Raw genomic sequence first — 8,599 nt, forward strand, 5'->3', positions numbered from 1 at the left:
CCTGCCTCTGCCTCCCGAGTGCTGGGATTAAAGGCGTGCGCCACCATCGCTCGGCCTCTCCTTCACTTTTTCTTTCGAGTAGCTACTTTGAAAGCCAAATGTCGGGAACTTTCTTTTAAATGCTGAGCTTAGACCTAGAATAACTACTAATGCTCACTGTGTGCCCTTTATCCACCTTGTTTTTATGAAGTTTATTTTTATTAATGTCTGTGTGGGGGTGGGACTGTATGGCGTGTGTGGCAGGTGTCACTGGAGGCCAGAGGACAGCATCCGATCCCCTGGAGCTGGTGTTTACAGGCAGTGATAAGCAGCCAGGCTTGGATGCTGGGAACCAAACTCAGGACCTCTGGAAGATCAGCAGGTGTTTTGAGCCATCTCTCCAGCCCCTATAAGCTTTGCTTGTTTCCTTGTTTTTGTTATTTTGTTTTTGAGGAAAGCAAAGTGGCCACCATATTTGCCTTATGCATCTAAGTTTTCCTGCTCGGTCTTCTATTTCCTTGTTCTTTCCTTTCTAAAACTTTCTCTCTAAATCATATGTGGTATGTCAGCCAGGATCATGTGCTTTATCGTTGAGAAAACGCTGGGGTTGTGTTCCTAGGTACGGTGGGTGTATCTTTGGGAATCTTGGCTTCTCCACTTCAGCTCTTATCATCAGCTTTCTGGACGACTGGCATCGCTGGGATCCACGAGAGATCTTCAACAGAAAGCATGTGTTGTGCCCTCTGCTTTCCCACTTCGCAGGGTATCTGATACCTTTTCGGAGCCTACACCGCGGTCTACTGCCAGCCTCTGTGGGGAATTATTTCTGTGAACTTTAATAACTGACTTTTGAGGATAAGTTCCTTGAAATGACTGGCCGAAACAGGGGAGGGAGTTTAAGACTTTACCACGTGTCTCCAAATTGCCCTCCTGAAAGGTCACACACTGCTCTATGGACATTTTCCTTCAGAGTCTGAGACTTCCAGGGAAACAGTCTAGCTACTCGCTTCCCGAGATCACATGGAATCAGGTGGTGTCCAGAGCCAGGATATAGCCATGGACATCTGGAGCACTGGGTAGGGTTTCTCAGTGTGAGCAATTTAGAGACCCTTTTAATCCCCCCACTCCTGGGGAGAGACCAGCACTCAAGAGTCCTCACCAGCTCATCTTTAGAGGCGCTGAGGAATGACAGGTGTGAAGACCCTCACTCCGGAGCAGGGTCATTGGGAGACTGGGCTGGGGCCAGAAGGAAGAAGCCTGCAGCATCAATAGGCCTTCTGACTGCAAAACGGGTCCCTACTTTTGCCTTTCCAGAAAGCAAGAGTATGCCCAGAGTACAGGGAGGTCAGAGCGCTTCTTCCCACTCTCTCTGCTCAAGGAGAAAGGAGCGGTCACGGACTGTGGTGTGGCCACGGCTGCCAGGATACACCACAGGAATCCGCAGGGCAGGGCTAGGACCCTGTCAGGGGACTCACAGTCCCGCCGTGGAGCACAAAGTCTGCCCTTGTCCGGCTCCTCGCTCTTCTGATGCTGCCCTGAACTCAGACCTCCCAGGGTCCTGCAGGCTGGGGTTGAGGAGCCGGGTGTCTGAACCACGCCCTTAAGGGGACGTGCTGCCAGGCGCGGACTCGGTGGACTCAGAGCCTTCCCCTGAGCTGGGGCCCCAGCTCTGCTGGAGTCTGCTCATAAGAACAGGCCTCCTCCAGCCTGAAGACTGGGGCTTGTTCGGGGGGGTGAGTGTGTGTGTGTGGGGGCGGTGGAGAGAGAGAGAGAGAGAGAGAGAGAGAGAGAGAGAGAGAGAGAGAGAGAGAGAGGCATTCTGGGTGTGAGTCGGGGATCACAGCCACTCCCAGAGTTGGTAAAAGTGGCCCAGTTATGGTCGCCTTCGCAGCAGGTCAGGGTGGCAGGGATAGGCAGAGATGAATATAAGTGCCCTGCCTCTCACCAGTTTTCTTACAGACCTGGGCAACCCCAGAACACACCTTGGCCAGCCTTTCTCTGACAGGCAGTTTGTGCCTGGGGTTTGCGGGTGTGTGTAGGTGTGGGGTGGTGGTGGGGTGTTACATCGGCAACAGCCTCACCTCGGAGTCCCTCCCTCCTGTTTATACTCATAATCCCCCACCCCATACACACCAAGGACCCGTTTGCCAAAGAAAAGCAGCAAGCAAGGCATTCCTGTGCCCAAGTTCCCATCTTACCCGGTACCTTACTTGCACCTGCTTGGGATGCTGCGTTCATCCATCCACTTGGTTCTACTGGTAGCATCCTTTTATCAAGCACCTCAGCGTTCCTTCCCTATCGATTAAACCAGACAGGTGCTCTGAGAAGGGTAGGCGTTTGCAAGTTCTCCATAGATCTCCTTCACAGAAAGGGACAAAGTGCCACCGAGGGACCCAAGAAAAGACAGAAGCAGTGTGCAACACCAGGCACCCCACTCCAGACCAGGAGGAAAACCAGCGCCGCATCGGAAACCCGGGCCGACCCGCTATTTCTCGCTGAGTCTTGTTATTTTTGCTCAGCACCTTCAGGCCAGGTTTTAGGCTGCAGGATCCTGAGCCACAAGGCTGAGTAAGCTGGGAGGGGTTGGGGGTAGGGAAGGCAGGATCGGAGGCTCTGGGGTTGGGGCTATCTGAGCTTAAGACCACAGGCTGAATCCTCCACCCACGAACTCCATTCTCATCGTGTACCTTGGTCTGACTGGGTTCACATTTCTCTCCTGCTCACAGGTCTTCAATGATGTCCCATGTCAACTGTGCATATCCCTCTCTTAACATGTGGTACCATGACGGCCAGTACCTGCTGGGTGCTCGCTGGGTGCTCCCCTCCCGACCTGTTCCTGTCTAGTTTTATCTGGTAGTATGATTGATGCTTTCCAAATGAGAAAATGAAATAGCCCAAGGTTGTTTAATAAGAGGAAATCTGAATCTGGGACTAGAATCTTTTTGTCCTTGAGCCTAAACTTTTTAACTTCCTAATTTTTTTTAATTTTAATTTGTTTCTGTATGTGTACATGCCACATCGGTGGAGGTTGGAGACAACTTTCAGTAATCAGTCCTCTCCTACCTTGTGGGTCCTGGAGGGTCTTGAACTCAGGTCCCCAGGCTTGGCAGCAAGAGCCTTCACCACCCCCACTGAACCGGAATCCTTGACCGTTATAACACCTTTAATGGGATCACAGTCTCGGGCACTGTGTGGTCCCTGTTAAGCGACATTTAGAAGATGTTTAAAATTTGGGATGAGAGACAAAAGCAATACATGAGACCAGTTGGTCTGCAAGCTTCAGGAGTTCAGGTCTTTCTGTTAGGTCTCTTCCCCCATCTGCACCCGGCTCTGTCACCTCTACCACCCTTGCAACTCAGTGGGCTGCACGGTTCTGGGTCAGCAGCCCCTTCACTTCCCAGATGCCCCTGTCTGCAGAGGTTGAATGTGATCCAGCAGGGAGCTGGTGGTGTGCATGCACCACTCTCAATTGCTCACACCCATCTGTCAACACTTGCTACAACTCAGGGGAACTGACTATCTATGGCCTCTGCTGTGATGGAGACACATAGCAAGAAGATGACCCTGATATCGTTATTCATTAGGTTCCTCCCTGCAGGATCCTGCAGACGCAAGTCCCCTATCCGATCGGAAAGAGCCAAAGGTTACGGTGCTCTAAGCTTTTCCGAGATCCCGGGAGTTCCAACAGAGCTGAGGTGGTAGAAGGGCCTTCACTGGGGTTTGCCCATTGCCTGTAGACCCAAAGGTCAAGTGAGGCTGTTGAGGAAGAAACCCTCCCTGTGCAGCATCTGAGGCCCCACTCAGAGGAGATAATGGGCCCCTTTCAAACAACCCCGCTTAGAGCCTGGACACTATTCCCAGAGGGACGGACCGGTGAATGGTCATCTGTGTGCCCAGATGGACCAAGGCCTGGCCTGCCAGGGAGGAGACTTGGGTTCTGGTTTCTGTTTGTGAACCCAGGGACTCTGGAGGACTTCAATAAATAAACACCTATTTATTGAGCTCCTACTGTGTGCAGGGCACTGTGAGGGACACAAAGAAGTACTGATTTGAAAAACCACAGATAGGAATTTATGCATGCAAATGATCTCCCTCCCTCGGGGGAAGGCTGGGTACTCACAGAGTCCGTGAGGCCACCTCATCGGAGGACCCAGCCTAGCTCCTGTTTGAAAACGTCTTGAAATTTCATGATGGGGAAGGTTGTTGCTTTAAAATTCAAAACAGCTGGTTCTAATCTGGAGTGCCTTCAATCTTTTCCAAAGATGAGGCAGGCATTGCTTCGTTTCTCCTTGTTTGGGCTTCTCTGAGACAAAGTGTCATATAGCCCAGGCTGGTTCAAGTTTTCTATATATCTAAGAATGACCTGGTCTTCCTTCCTCAACTTCCTAAATGTTGGGGTTAGAGACACGTGACACTAAACACAATTGTATGCGGCGCTAAGGTCTAACCCAGGGCTTCTTACCTGATGAGTAAGCTCCTCTACCAATTGAGCCACACCCTCGGCCCCAAAGAGAATGTTCTAGAAGGGTCCTGGTCATCAGGCTGAGCAATAGTGTGTGACAGAACTCCTTAGGATTCTGGGGTACAGAAAGGAGAGGAATAGGGCTCAGCTAGGGCTTCCCTGGAATGGGGGAAATAGACAATATTTACTAAGACTTCTGGGAAATGGTATTGTGCGCAACACTTTATCTGGTTAATCATTTTGATTTATCCTTTCAACCCTTCGAGGTAAATACCACAGGAAGACCCTTTGTCCAAGTTGTGCACGAGTGGAAACTGAGGCAGGGAGAGCTTGAGCAACTCTCCCAAGAACACACAGCAGACAAGCCAACGCAAGGCCTGCTACTCCAACCCTAGTCTGTTTACCGTTGCTTCTCCAGGAAGAAGGGGAGAAGACACAGGGCTCACCTGCAAACACAGCCACGTAGCAATGAGACTGCTTTCCCTGGCTCTAGAGATGGTTTCTGAAGAGACTACGTGGGCAACACTGTTGTATGGAGTGCCTGAGGTGAAGCCTGTGAAGTGCTGGAGGGACCAGCTGGTGGAGGAATTCAGGTTTGTATCTGGGCTTTCCACTTTTTGCCGAATGACCACAAGCAGGGTCCCTAAGGTCTGGACATTTGTCCCCTCGCTTCTGAAGGGGTTCATTTGGCAACATTGTTAAAAGGGAGTCTTAGTCAACTAGGGCTGTATGGATAGGTTACTCCTGACTGAGGAGCTGACAGCCGTCTGGAGGTTTGGAAGGACGAAGTAGAGGCACAGGCACACAGTCCTCTTCCTGCTTGGCAGAAGGTGGTCTTTTCTGCATCTTCCTTTGGCCAGGATAAAGAGATTCTCTCTCTCAAGAAAGGTACTCCTTTGTTTCCTTGGAGCTCCACCATTGGGACCTAATTCCTTCAAGACTCCACCACATCATACGGTAGCAGTAGCGGCTCAGCTTCGCCACGTGGACATTCAGTCCGTAGAAAGGACCCACGATGATAGGTGGTGTGATGGATCCAGCAGAGTAGCTACTCACTGGGTATTAATCTCCCCTTCTCTTCTCAGCAGTGGTCATTTGCTGGCTTCTGTGGACCGTTAGCGGGGAAACCAGCCTACCTGAAGAAGGAGAGCGGAGGAAGGAGCTGAGGCAGAGCTTGGTGTCTCTGAGCCTTGGTTTTCCCGGAAGTCCCGCCCCCTCACAGAGAGACACTGTGTGAGTGACATGATGGGCTTGGGTCACCAGAAAGTACTTAGATCTTCCAGACACATTCTAGAGGGGGTTTTGAGGTGAATTTGTTAGAATTGGATTTGTTTTGTCTCACAAAAACAGTGGAAGTTTTGGTTGGGGTGGTGCCGTACACCTATAATCCCAGCACTTGGGAGCGGGAGGCAGAAAGATTAGTTCAAGGCTAGCTTTACAGCAAGTTTGGAGCTAGATAAGACAATTGCAAAGGGAAAAAAAAAAAAAGAGCTTCCATGTGGTTCAAACTATGGAGCCTGTAAGTGCCAGTGCATAGCAACAGTTGCTATGCAATCTGTGTGGATGTTGGCTTTCATGTTTTGCACACACTCAGAGCTCACTGAAGTGGCGAGTGGCTCCAACCCCCACTCCCGGTGTTAGAATTGGGATCCTTGGTTTCTTTCCTCTCTAATGGGTGCAGAAAGGCATGGAGAGCTTCGTGGAGTTGGAAAAGGTCTCTCCAGACGACTGACTCAGGGTCTCCCTGGCTGTGACTGCGATCCCTCATACCTCCCTTCCTGGTGGAGTCTGGAATGTTCTGCTGACTGAGAGGACGTGGCAAGAAGAAAACTGTTCTGCAGATTGATCTGACCTCTGGCTCTCTCTGGGCCATTTCACTCATCTCCCTGTGACCGACCTTCTGAGCTCCAGCTGAGGAGAGCCAGTACCATGTTAGCTCTCGTGCTTTCTGTCGCTCCCTGGCTCAAGAACTCTTGTCTGAATTGGATTGTTTTCTTCTCAGCTCTGGAACGCTTCTCTCCTTTGGGCTTTCTTGACTGGGAGAGGGAAGCCCTAGTTCCTGAGAAAACACCGGGGACTTTTTACCTCTGGTTTTTCTCCTTTCTCTGAGAATGGGTCCTGTCACAGAATATATCGTCCACAAAGTCGGATGGCGAGCGACACCCAGTGAGGAAATGCCTATCCGTGCATCGTGGAAACTGAGAAGAGAAAAGGCAAAAGCTGAGGGAAGTCTCTGTAAACACATGCACAGTGAGTTCCAGGAAATGCTTTATTGCTTTTGTTTTGTTTGATAGCTTTCATCCTAACACACTAGTTCTCCACACCAGTTTTCCAGACACATGGATCACACAAGGAAGCTAGGATTCATCGCTAAGCCAAAAAAGCCAAAAACGGGACATGGTGCTATTGTCCTCTGAGTGAGAAAGAGGCCACAGTGTGAGAGAGTAGAACTGACATTCTTTTTAATAGTTTCAACATCTTGCTGAGTGACTAATATTTTCACTGGTCCCTGCCACCTGTTCATTGCAAACTTTTGGATAAAGGTACTCTAAAAATTTCCATACCTCGAACATAAAGCATCTTTCCACTATAAAACTTTCCTAGCTTTCTACCTTCATGTAGTCAGTGTCAAAATTTTCCAGATTTTAATCTCTTTTGCCATCTGTAAATAATTCCTGTGGGGTATACTTTGAATTGCTTTTATTTTTTTTCTGATGGCTTTTCCCTTAAAACGGAGCTTAGTGATGTCTCTTTCAAATAGTTTTGACAATTAAAGGGCACACATATTAATATATATCATTCGTGTATACAAGTTACTTATGTATGGATAGGTTATTTAACATACACATATAATTCCTTTAAGTAATAAATCACTTAATAAAATATTTAACCATTGTTATCTATACCCAGTTTATTTTCCCCTGCAAATTCTCACTAACATTTCAATAGTTTGGAATGAATGCCCTGTCTGTCTCCTCTACCTGAGTTTTTATAAGCTGGGTCATTCTGGACCAAGACTCACATGTTACTGGAACCCTTCCTTGTCCATCTACTTCAGTTTCTTTCTTTCCTTCCTTCCTTCCTTCCTTCCTTCCTTCCTTCCTTCCTTCCTTCCTTCCTTCCTTCCTTCCTTCCTTTTCTCCATCTTCCCGACCTCCCCTGCAACCATTGTCATCATCCCACCACCTCCACCAACAACTCCAACGCCTTCACATCTCCTTTTCTCCCTCCATTGTTGTTTCTTTGCCTCCCTGCCCCCTGTCTTTCCCACCACACCAACAGCCTCCCCTCCTGATGATATTGAAGGGGACCAGGAGGAAGCTGAGGACCAAGGAAAAGAAATGACAATAGTAATATTGGTACTAGTAGTGGTGGTTGCAGTGGTGGGATTGATAGCTGAGATTCAACCACGGAGGACAAGGCAGCAAAGACAAGAAGCACAGATTACGATGATGGAAGTGAGGATGACAGACGTGTTCACAGAAACCGTGGAGAAGTACCAGCGGAGAGGATGAAGTTGGCCGAAAAAGGATTCAAGATGATGGCAATGTGACCTCAGATTTTTCTTAACTATTCCCGTATACTTACCCCTGTCACTGGGCATAGAAGCCTCATACGTGGGTATGGCCCTAAAGTGATACCCATGCTAAAAACAGGAGAAGTATATGAAGAAGTATTGCTCAAAGTTCAGGGACAAGGATGTTCACAGTACTCAAATGGTTGGTAGCTAGTTCTTAGTACAGCAGGGGAAGAAAAGACATGGCAGTACCAACAGGGTGGGGCCATGGGCTCCATGGTTTCCTGCTCTGAGTCTGGCTTCCCCTTCATTGTCAGAGCTAACAGCATGCAGGTTTGAGAAGCTCAAGCGGTGCCATAATGAAGCTGGTCTACTAGAGAGCTAGACCTCCACCTGACCTCTTTCCTGCCCATGATGCTCAACTCTTTGCCCACACACAGTACCAGTGAAAGACAATGTTTATGGAATTCTGGAAGCTCCTGGGTGGGGACCATCATACCCAACCACATTGGCTGTCTGCCTTACACGGCACCCCCACCATGACATCTTCTCTAAAAGCAGCAACAGCCTCAAACACAGAATGGAAGGAATGTTTGAGAAGAGATCAACAAGCATGGCACCCACAGAGCCAGGGCATCCAT

General features: G+C 49.2%; 1 long non-coding RNA gene across 1 annotated transcript; it reads left to right on the forward strand.

Moving 5' to 3' along the window:
- The first annotated feature begins 4,872 nt into the window (after positions 1–4,872).
- LOC113457333 lies at positions 4,873–7,171 on the forward strand. The gene is made up of 3 exons (XR_003377931.1): positions 4,873–5,034; positions 5,530–5,674; positions 6,123–7,171. It is a non-coding gene; the product is annotated as an uncharacterized LOC113457333 (long non-coding RNA).
- Positions 7,172–8,599: the final 1,428 nt, after the last annotated feature.

This window comes from Microtus ochrogaster, chromosome 22, assembly GCF_000317375.1.
Source record: "Microtus ochrogaster isolate Prairie Vole_2 chromosome 22, MicOch1.0, whole genome shotgun sequence".
Taxonomy (NCBI): domain Eukaryota; kingdom Metazoa; phylum Chordata; class Mammalia; order Rodentia; family Cricetidae; genus Microtus; species Microtus ochrogaster.